The 8,372-nt window shown below is 39.7% G+C and overlaps 1 pseudogene; it reads right to left on the bottom strand.

Moving 5' to 3' along the window:
- Positions 1 to 991: 991 nt before the first annotated feature.
- Positions 992 to 1,928, bottom strand: LOC125102009 (putative olfactory receptor 2B8; annotated as a pseudogene).
- Positions 1,929 to 8,372: the final 6,444 nt, after the last annotated feature.

Raw genomic sequence — 8,372 nt, 5'->3', positions numbered from 1 at the left:
GCAGACCTCACATGGGCGCTCCTCCACCTGCAGCACAACGTGACACGTAAGCACCGTCTGCTGCTCATATGGCAGCTGCTGCTCAGCCTATCCACAGCTACGCACCAGGCCCTGCCTCTGTGGGACAGGAGCGCCTCACACCGGCTACGTAAAACCACTGTCACACCGCTCACATTACACCAGGCCTCATATCTGAATGGCTGTTTCAGACGTTTTGTTAACCAAATTTCTCGTTCATCTAAAAGTATGCTGTTCCCACAGATGCCCACCTAATTCTGTGAAAAAGCAATGATACAGTCAACCTATGGACCTGGTAATACGGCCATGATCCAAATACAAGAATAAGTAACGTTCCTCCAGCAGTTGCTACAAAATGCTAAAATGCTAACATTTCTTACAGCGTGTTAGTGGTTCATATTCTTATCTTGCCTATATCTTCATATTATGTGCATAAATGTCTTTTTGCACTTAGAAATGGAATAGGATTCCCAAATGAGATTGAAATAGGAAAAACCTGTGGAGCTCTCTAAAATACGAATGTTTATATGCTCCTCCTCCCCATGAAGATGGTCAGGCAGCCTAGTGGGTGCACTTGGTTGAGTGTCTGACATGTGATTTCAGCTCAGGTTGTGATCTCAGGGTTGTTGGACCGATCCCAGCATCAGGCTCTGCGCTCAGGTTACAATCTGCTTGAGATTCTTTCTCCGTCTCCCTGCAACCCTCTTGCTCATGCTCTCTCTTTCTCAAATTAAATAATACATATATACATATATGTATATATATGCATAAGATCTGGTAAGAAAAATCAGCATCTCGGGGAGTTGTGTGAAACCATGAACTTGGATTTTGAGCACTCATTTGCACAAAAGAATGTGGTAAGAAAATTCCCTTGAGACTTATCACCGGAAATTTTAGATGATCCACGTAGGTCACAAACATCTTAATCACTCTGGCATTCAATGTGTTCCATCAAAGGGTCTTCCCCGCCCAGTCATCTGGAGTCCTGGCCCCTGCAAAGCACCTTCTTCATTGCTCCCGTCACATCCTTGTTCCGCAGCGTATATATGATGGGGTTGACCGTGGGGGTGACGATGGTGTAGAACAAAGAAACAAACTTTCCCTGATCCTGGGAGTAGTTGTTGCTGGGCTGGAGGTAAGCATAGATGGCCGTGCCATAGAACAGGGAGACCACTGTGATGTGGGACCCACATGTGCCAAACGCTTTCCTCTGCCCTGTAGATGACTTTATTCTTAAGACCGCCCTGACAATCCGACCATAGGAGACTGTGATTAATATCACAGGTATGAGGAGAATGACCACACCAACAAAGAAGAGCACAGACTCATTCACAGTGGTGTCAACACAGGCAAGCTTGAGCAGTGGGGGGACCTCACAAAGGAAGTGGTCTATTTTATTTCTCCCACAAAGTGGTAAAAGGAATGTGAGCACTGTCTCCAGTGAAGAGTTGGCAAAACCAATGAACCACGATGCAGAAGCCATGAGGGCACAGAGACGGGGGTGCATGATCACGGTGTACTGCAGGGGCTTGCAGATGGCTGCATAGCGGTCAAACGCCATGACCCCTAAGAGAACGCATTCTGTGGATCCCAACCCTAGAGAGATGAAGAGCTGAGCCACACAGCCACCAAAGGAGATAGACTTGTCTGCTGTCCTGAGATGAACCAGGAGCTGCGGGACAGTGCTGGTCGTGTAACACAGGTCCAGAAAGCTTAGGTTGGAGAGGAAAAGTACATGGGAGTCTGAAGATGTGGGTCGAGGTGGGCCAAGGCAATGATGGTGGCGTTTCCCAGCAGAGTGAACAGGTAGAAGATCAGGAGGACCACAAAGAGGACTAGCTGCAGTTGAGGCCGGTCAGAGAACCCCAGCAGGATAACCCCGTGAAAGAGCTGCCATTCTTCTGTTCCATCCTCTGTTAGCGCATGTTTCCTGTCAGGACCCAGCGTTTAGCAACTTTTAAAGAAGGCTTCAAAAAATTAAACAGTTGGTGGGGGGTGGGGTTAGGGTCTGGATCTATCATGTTATAAGACAGGGTCATGGGATTTTATCGGCAATTATTTGAATAAATGGTGTACTCATTTATATTGACGTAGTTTTTACCAATATAGTGGCCAACACTTTGCTCTTCCTTCTGCAGATATCTATTTCTCACATTATCAAATAGAGTTGTTTTAAAATTCCTGAAAGTTAGGGATATTCCCTATCAACATTCTAATCAGAATAAACATTTTCAAGAATTATCCAATTGTGTAATCTATGAACAAAGTGTATGCTTCACATCACTCCCTATGATAGAACAATTCCGTAGGTAATAGCGTAGAGATAAAGACAGGTACATTCTCAAAGCAAAGACCAGTCAAAGCACTATAAAGGAATCCTTAAATTAGTACAAGGAAAGGCATAAATAAAGGGATATTTTGGTATTATACAAAATCTTTGACATCCGTCAACGTTAGGCTAATTATCCCCTTTCTGGAAGCTCTCTTAAAAGGTTAGTGACACTGGACCCAACATATGGCCAGCTCTAAGGCGAGACTGATGACCATTTTCATCCAGCGGCCTGGTACTGAAGAAGCATAGTTCTACACCAACCAAAAAGGCCTCCGAAAATGAGTATTCTAGCTCTATCCTATTCAAATGGTATTCAATGGTATTCAAATACACTACATTTTTAATTCTTCCAAGACTTTAAAAATCAGAATTGGATTTGATTTAGACTCACTGATGTGTGAAAGAAATTGATACAAAACTGGCATAAACTAAGTGTCCATAAAATCCAAATAGAAAATGTAGTATTTCACACTATTTTATACTTCCTTCGATTTTCTATGCAGATGTATTCAGTGATATCCACATCAGAAAGTCTATACACAAAAAATTTCTTAATAGAATTCATATATAAAAGTATTTGAGACTGTCTAAATGTGTGCAACAGGGTATATGTCCTGACTCACATCAGGTAAGAGCAAAAAAATAAACCATGGTTTAGCCTCCTACACACATGCACATACACTTATCTGAAATAAATTGCTGGCATTTTAAAATGTGCCTAAGAGGGGCACCTGGGTGGCTCACTTTGTTCAGCGTCTGCCTTCAACTCAGGCCATGATCTCAGTCAGGGTCCTGGGATCAGGCCCCATGTTGGGCTCCCTACTCAGTGGGGAGTCTGCTTCTTCCTCTCCCTCTGGACCCCCTCCCCGCTCATGTACTCTCTTTCACTCTCTCTCAAAAACATAAATAAGATCTTTTTAAAAAATAAATGTGCCTAAGAAAGGAAGCACTCACCAAAGTGAAAGAAGGCAGAAATAAAGGCTAACTAAACCAAGCGAAAAACCAATGCCATCATGTATCATTAGAATATAATATATTTTAATATTATCATATCCATTAGGAATAAGAAGATGGTTAGAAAAGATAAAACCATGGTAAAATAAAATTCTGCAAATGATTTGCTGCTTTATAAGATTATATATGTATGTATTATTACCACCTCACAAAAGTCAGAACAGCTAAAATTAACAAGTCAGGAAATAATAAGCGTTGGTGAGGATGCAGAGAAAGGGGAACCTCTTACACTGTTGGTGAGAATGAAAGTTAGTACATCCATTTTGGAGAGCAGTATGGAGGTTCCTCAAGAAGTTAAAAATAGAGCTACCCTAGGACCCAGCAATCGCACTACTGGTTATTTACCCCAAAGAAAAAGATGCAATGATCCGAAGGGGCACATGTACCCAAATGTTTATAGCAGCAATGTCCACAATAGCCAAACTATGGAAAGAGCCAGATGTCCATCAACAGATGCATGGATAAAAAAGAGGTGTATCATGTGTATATATATATATACACATATATATACACCATTCATATATAATGGAATATTACTCAGCCATCAGAAAATGAAATCTTGCCATTTGCAATGATGTGGATAGAACTAGAGGGTGTTATGCTAAGTGAAGTCAGTCATCCAGAGAAAGATAATCATATGATTTCACTCATGTGGAATTTAAGAAACAAAACGGAGGATCATAGGAGAGGAGAGGAAAAAAAATAAAACAAGATGAACCACAGGGGGAGACAAACCATAGGAGACTCTTAATCATAGGAAACAAACTAGGGGTTGCTGGACATTAAGGAGGGCATGTGATGTAATGAGCACTGGGTATTGTATAAGACTCATATCTCACTGACTTCTATGTCTGAAACCAATAATATAGTATATGTTAATTAATTGAATTAAATTAAAACAATGTTTTAAAAAATTATATATAGTAATGCTGAATGACTACCTATCTCACCACTATGAAAATGAATATGATTTTAAGTTGAAAAATAAAATTTCAAGCAAAACAGACACCCACCAAAAGACAAAAAGGAATGTGACTGTCTCTGAATGTTACAATGGTTTCCAGCGCCTTGCTGGAGAGTGCGCTGAGAGGGAACTAGAATCTAGAATACTCATGTCATAGTCCACTATTTTACTTTTATTTTTTTTCTCATTATATCTATGAAAATTATTATTCTCTAATAATAATGGATATAGGAAATATCAGGCTGTGCATTTTATTCTACCAACAATTTTCAAGAACATGTTCTGCTGATCTGGGTCACTTTGTCCCCTTCATCCTCCCATCCTGGGCACCCACCCATCCAAAAGCTGTGTGCACACAGTCTTCCAAGAGAAAGGATATGTTTTGACTAAGGTTAATGAGATTTTTCATTTAATCTCCTTCTGAGAATTTTGTAATTAGACTAAGAACATCTATATTAGGGAAGCATCAAATAACTGAATGCAGCAAGAGACACTGATTCCTCTTAGACAAACCATGAAATTACACTGACTAGAAATAGGAATAATTAAGGAATAATAATAATTCTTGATAGAATAAGAAAACATCCATCCTCCGTACAGGAGCAAAGAATGCTGTGCCTAGTAATTATTATGATATGATGTGTTAGAGAAAATCCAGTTACAAATCCACACATAAATCACACATAACTTATTACTTTGCATACAGAATTTGCATACAAAATTAATACTTGAAAAAAGCACAGGTTATATATATAGAGAGAGAAAAAATGTTATTAGGTAAAATAAAAAATAAATATATTCCACAAAAAATATGGATTTTTATGTAATAATTACCCTAAAAAAAGAATATATTGGGAAATGACATCTCATAAAAATACAATTTTACAACAATAACTAAGAGAACAGATATACATTAAAGAGGTTAAATATTTAGTGCAGGCGCACAGGAGCTGATAGAGCCATTACCATAAGTATTCAATGCTGACATGTAAGTCTCTTAATTTTAGTGAATAACACAAGTTTCCATAAAACAACATACTCAGTATGTAAACTACACATTTTAAAGACCAAAGATCTCAAGATAATGTCTGTATGGAAGATATTTCAAATATATAACAGTCACCAACATAATTGACATACAAACCCTGCCCTATCCACTTCCTGAGTGAATCTTGAAACAGTGCTGGCAATGGCAGGAATGACAAACTATTACTTTAATAAAACTCTGTCCCCTAGGTCTGAGCTGACCCCACATAAACTAGAACAGGCCCCCATGGGCAATGCAAGATGAGCTAGTGAGGGAGAAGGCAGCTATCACAACACTGGAAATGACAGGTCGCATGAACATGGACAATATTTTCGTCCAGGTTCCATGGGTGAAGAGGATCAAGTAGGATTTCCACGGCACATGGTTTGTTCAGGGAGTGCTATCAGGATAAAGGGGATGAGGGAAGCAAAACAGAGCAGAGAATGCTGCTAAGCAAGGATGTGGTCTCAAGTGGAAGATAGCATGAGCCTGATCCCATAAGAAGCTGGACACAAGTCTCCCATACAAGTATGCATCTGTGCTGGTGGAAATACTCAGCCCTCGCTGTCTAATGCAATAGCCACTATCCACGTGTCACTACCTGAGCATTTAAATGGCCTCACTGAGAAACAGAATTTTGTATTCTATTTAATTTTAATTAATTTAAATTTAAATGACTTCCTGTGGCTCTGTACTCCAGTATTGGACAGCACAGCTCTGGAGCATGAATTGCATCAGACTTAGTCCTGCCTTGACATTGGCAGCCTTTTTTCTCTTCCATGAGTCTGTCACTGGCTGTGAGCTGCCCCAAATGTGTTCCTGAGACCCCCTGGCAAAGTGGCTCCCTCTCAGCTGAGGGCAAATCTCTGAAGAAGGGAATGGCTGCGCACCTGGCAGACCATATTCCCAACAGATAGGGTTAGGATTGGAGCAGCAGCCAGGTAAAGAGCCTCGAAGCAAGACCCCAACAGCATTCACACAGAGTCCATTCATGATCCTGCGCAAGGACAGAAGGATGGAACCCAGTGTTCAAGGAGAGATGCACTGACACAATATCCACAAAATGGAACTCCCTGTTGGATTTATAACATACCATATTTAAAATTCCATAATATTTTAGATAGTTTGGGAATTCATAAAGGAGAAAATGAAGTTTAGAAATGATAAATAGTGAGAATGAGTATTAAGCATAGAAAACAAACATTATCTAATTTCACAGACAATGAGGACCAATGGGAAAGCATGGAAGCATAGGGTCTAATACTTTTACACGTATGCATATTGTTTTATTCTGCTACTGAAGGCCATATTTTATTAATGCTAAATATGCATATTTAAAGTATTTTCCACATGCACATACGCAGGTGTAATGAATGAACTACAGTAGAACGAAATGTCTGGGAATGACTCAGTGGAGTCTATAATGACCAATTAAATTTAGTTCTTATATTTGGTGAAACTCCACAGTCTGTTTCTTCCACAGACAGTGGAGCATATATGCAAACCAACACAGCTTTTACAATTGCAACTGAAAAGAAACTAACTTCCAATTCCTAAAGCAACACACAGACCAAGTTCCATTTCACTCACCTCTGTTCACCCTCTCCATAAGTTCAAAGCTATTTCCCGACCTCCTTTCCAAATTACTGCCTAAATACAGTACTGGGCATTGGCACTTGGACATGCAGAATCACTTGTATAGAGTAAACACAAAGGTTGACTACACCAGCACTGGCTTATCCATAAACTTTTCCTAAGCAAAAGGATATTTTCTCATGATAACTTCATGTATCTTTAGGTGAACAGAGATCTGCACTTTGCCTCTAGGAGGTAGGAGATGAAGATAATTGCAAACTCTCACTATGGTTTCCCAAAAGCAGTGACCTGCCTGTATGACAGGGTGTCCCTTATGAGCACAGGAGAGGGTGCTGTGACACTCAGCTGTGACTGGGCTGGCACCGAAAACCAAATGTGTTTCCCTGGCTGACATCTCTGGGGAACAGAAGCCCCACACTGCTAATGAGCCCTTGTCACTGAGCTGTCCAGAAATGGCCGTCCTCAGGGAGAACGATGGTCAAGGACAATGCCAGAGGAGACCTCATCTGTCCCTTTTGTTATTTCATATATTTCACAGAGGACAAATAACTCCTGAGAACTCCCCAGCTACCGTAGTCTCATCTGTAAATGTCCCAGATGTTTTACAGAATACCTAAGATTTTTTCCTCACAAATGTCCAAATTTTACATGTAAATAGACAAGAGTCCCCTCAGTTACTAAATTTTAAATGTAAATATGGGAATGAATTCTTAATTTCATTCATAACCACCTGTGGATCACAGAGCTAATAATTAGGCACATTCTTATCTTTACCATGAATATAAAGGAGGGCAACCAAATTCTACCAGACTTCTCATACTACATACAGCTATATACATACAGCTAAGGGAAAACAAAATCCCATGTAGCCTAGAACACTGACCAGTTGATATGGATATGTTTTTTTTTTTATTATGTTCAGTTAGCCAACATGTAGTACACCATTACTTTTGGTGTAGTTTTCAATGATCCATTAGTTGCATATAACACCCAGTGCTCATCACAACACGTGCCCTCCTTAATAACCATCAGGTTTTCATGAGGTACTCAAACAATTTAAAAAAATTATCTTTTTAAAATTAGTCTTTGCATTTAAGTTCCAAATCATTTTGACTTTATGAGGCTAGTTAAAATAATCACTACAGAAAATAGAAGGAAGCTGTTGGGTGCATTGTAGCTGTTTCTCCTGGATCCGTAAGTTCTATCTTCATTTATCATGTTCAGCTTAAAGAGATAAACTACTTCCCACTAAAAGCATTCTTGCATTTGAATTTTCTCATTTATTCCCATACCAGTTAGATGCCATCCTGATAGTTTTAGGGCAACTAGAAAAGACACTACACTCTGTGAGTTCTAAAGAGAGAAGCAAGCACTAAATAATTGTTAATTATTGTTAATGCAATTAACACCTTGCCTCCCAG

The sequence above is a fragment of the Lutra lutra genome, chromosome 6, assembly GCF_902655055.1.
Source record: "Lutra lutra chromosome 6, mLutLut1.2, whole genome shotgun sequence".
Taxonomy (NCBI): domain Eukaryota; kingdom Metazoa; phylum Chordata; class Mammalia; order Carnivora; family Mustelidae; genus Lutra; species Lutra lutra.
This window is presented reverse-complemented; position numbering and strand designations above follow the sequence as displayed.